We start from the raw sequence: 3,380 nt of genomic DNA, 5'->3' as shown, positions 1-3,380 counted from the left end.
TATTTAAAATAGTCTATAATCACAAGAAAGACCAGAGATTTCTTGCTTTGCCCTTGGGCAACCAAGAAATTTAAAGCCTGTTTTATATCCCAAAAATAAAAAAGAGACTTGATAGAAGTAACAGCGCTCAGTGCTTGCAACCCAAGTCAATTTATAGAAATCTTGTATAAATTCAAGGGGGAAAAGATTCATTTTAGGACGAAGTTATTCAAGATGAAAGAAAGGCGTGTCTTCAGTGAGAGAACTGTCTGCTGTCAGATGATTTCTTGCTAATGTGTTTAAAGATTTTGGACTTCTCAACTTTCTTGGTTTTCTGGTAGCCAAATTCACCACCGCCTCCTCACCTTTTCTGCTTGCCTTCATTGCTGTTGACGTTCAGATCAACAAAGGGAGGCACCTTGAAACCAAATGACAGAGCAACTTATCATTAAAGATCTGTTTCAGAGAATGGGAATCATAGGCTCGTGTGTATGTCTTATATGCTTCCTGGGCTGACTTATGAAGAAAGTAGTTCTTTTCAATCAATTTCTCAAGCTGAGACTGAATGTCAGAAATTTTAGACCAGGAAAAGTCAAATTCACTTAATGGAACCTTGGTTTGTTTCAAGTAGTGAAGGAACCCCATTTCTTCTGGGCACAAAATGAGCAAGGCATGCCCTCTCCCATTTAGACCTCTGGCTGTTCTGCTTACACGATGAATATATTCCTCAGCATCATCCAGAGGGTCATGCTGAACAATCCACTCGACTTCAGGAATGTCCAGTCCTCTTGCTGCCACATCCATACACGATAGTATTCCTGAATCTGCGTTGCAGAACTGGAAGAATGTGGTTGTACACTTATTTTGCTTTCGCTTTCCATGAATGGCCAAGACAGGCAAATCCATGTAGTTTAGCAACTCAGAGTGATATTTCACAGACATACAAGATGAAAAGAAGACCATAACCTTCTTCTTTCAGTTCTTCTTAAGGACAGTAAAGGGCAGAAGGAATCTTTTTTCAGAGGGACAAACAACGTATCCCTGCTCAAGACCATCCACTGTTGCATTAGCTTTATCATCATCACCGCCAACATACAATGGCTCCTTTTTTTCAGAGAAATCCTTGCCAGGTCTTCAACTTTTTGAGTTTGGGTGGCAGATAAGAGCATAGTGTGTTGGCAAAAGTTTAATAATTTACTTTAATTCCTCTTCAAACCCAACATCCAAGATTCTATCAGCTTCATCAATAACCAGATATTGTAGGTTTTTATACATAAACCCTGGAGTCTTCTGCATATAGTCAAGCAGACGGCCTAGTGTGGCCACAATGATGTTGATCCCATTAGCAAGTTTCTGTGCTTCAGCAGATGTGTTACCGCCACCCATTATCAACCCATAGGTATGCGTGTGGTGAGTCATTAGCGCCTTAAAAACACCAAAACTTTGCATGGCTAGTTCTCTAGTAGGTGAGAGAATAAAGACCCCTGGTCTATGTGTGGGCATGAACTTTAACTTAACAGTGAGTTCAACTGCAGGAATGAGAAAAGCCAGGGTTTACCACTGCCTGTTTTTGCATCTGCTAGAAGATCCCTGCCTTCCAGGAGTGGTCTGATATTTTATGCTGAATTTCAGTCATGTTCGTAAAGCCCATTTCTTTTATTGCCTTCAAAGTGTTTTCATTGACAAGATTAGATAGAGAAGCAAATGAAGTATCCTCAAAAGCGCCTGTCAGTCTCAGGGGCAGGCTGGGCACCTCACTGTCATCTTCCTCATTATCTGGCTTCTCCACATTATTTTCTGTTTCTTTGGGAGTCTTGGCACTTTCTTCTTGAGATTCCCCTTTGTTTTCAGTTTTTGCTTTTTTTTTTTTTTTGCATCAGGCCTAGCATCATTCACCATTTTTCTCTTTTTCTTCTTTTTCTTTTTTGATTCTGAATTGGGAGACTGCATTGCTGTCTCTCCATTTGTTAATACAGTGGATTTCTGGGGAGATTTTTGAACTTTTACATTTTCCACTGTTTCTTGAGACACATCTCCATCTTGAGCTTCTGATAACCCCACATGCATAGAATGTTTTGATTTTTTTAACCTTTCCACCTCCCATTGTTTCTTCAGACACATCTCCGTTTTGAGTTTCTGACAGGGTCAGATTTGAGGCCCCCGGCAACTTTAGGTTCCAGTGTGCATTTTGAGGTTCCGCTTCTTGATCTTCTTGCTCAGGAGTTTCATCAGCGGGTGAGACATGCTGTCCAAGAAGTGCCAAGACCACAGTGCCACACAGTACAGCTACTCAGCTCTCAGGGCTCACGTTGCACACAGCTTCTTAATACCTCACTCTCATTCAGGGAGTCACTAACCAAAGGCAACACTAGAACAGAGTGTGCACTTTTATCTTCAGGATATTCTCATCACCCTGACCAAGTTCACTAAGTTATAGGGCAAGGCAGATCTTAATTTTCTACATTAGAAGTGTTTAGAGACTAGAGTGGGGGCAGGTAGGGGACTTGTGTTGGTGCCAAATCTCCACAGCAAGCAAATAATTTGTGCTTTCACTGTCTATTTATCTGGGTTGTCTTGGAGACACTGATGAAACTAGAGGGACTGTTGAGGCCTCCCCAGCCAAGCTGTGGCTGCTGCTTTAGAGAAAAGCAGCCTACTCCGTTCACAGGCCGAAGGCATTTAGATAGAGTGCCATTATTCAAAGTATCAGCTTTTTCCTTTGAGCTTTGTTTACCTTATCATCATGTCCCCCTATACACATAAACTCCCAAAGTCATAGGCTCTCAGATTCAGACGAGGCCCTTAAGAAGAAGAGAACACCCACCTGTAGTTTTAATACACTCTCTAATGTAACTTCCACGATGGGAAAGCTAACATTTATAGGGTTTCTGATATATGTCAGGCATTTAATGCATATACATACACTTTACTGATATTATTGCATATCCTTACAATTACTCAGCTCAATCTTCCCCTTCTTTCTGTGGAGAAGAAAACCGGGAGTCAGAAACATCCTGTGGCTTCCACGAGGCACACAGTTAGTAAGTGTTAGAATGAGATAAAAACCCAGAGAAACTCCTAGGTCTGTGTTCCTTCACTAAGTCTGAGACCCCGTGGCCTGCCAAGGGGCTGAGTGAAAATCGTTGTCCTTGAAGATTTTGCCCATTGGCTGTGTGCCTGGCTCCAGGAGGCCTCAGAGCTCAGAGGGAACTACTGTTGTTCAGGCCAGCCCTCCAGAAGTGAGGATGGATCCAGGTGTCTCCCCGCGATGAGCACTTCTCCCTGCAGGGTGAGGACAGCACAGCGTGAGGTGAGGGGAGATAGCCACCAATACATGCAGATGATACATGCAGTTGATTATTTGGTGGCTGCAAAAGTGGGAGAGAAATAGCTTTGTCTTT

The 3,380-nt window shown here is 42.4% G+C and overlaps 1 pseudogene; it reads right to left on the bottom strand.

Moving 5' to 3' along the window:
- Positions 1–232: 232 nt before the first annotated feature.
- LOC116482269 (ATP-dependent RNA helicase DDX18-like) lies at positions 233–2,223 on the bottom strand (annotated as a pseudogene).
- Between the last annotated feature and the right edge of the window lie 1,157 nt (positions 2,224–3,380).

Source organism: Hylobates moloch, unplaced genomic scaffold (genome assembly GCF_009828535.3).
Source record: "Hylobates moloch isolate HMO894 unplaced genomic scaffold, HMol_V3 SCAFFOLD_14, whole genome shotgun sequence".
Taxonomy (NCBI): domain Eukaryota; kingdom Metazoa; phylum Chordata; class Mammalia; order Primates; family Hylobatidae; genus Hylobates; species Hylobates moloch.
The sequence above is the reverse complement of the archived record's forward strand: the minus strand, read 5'-3'. Positions and strand labels throughout refer to the sequence as shown.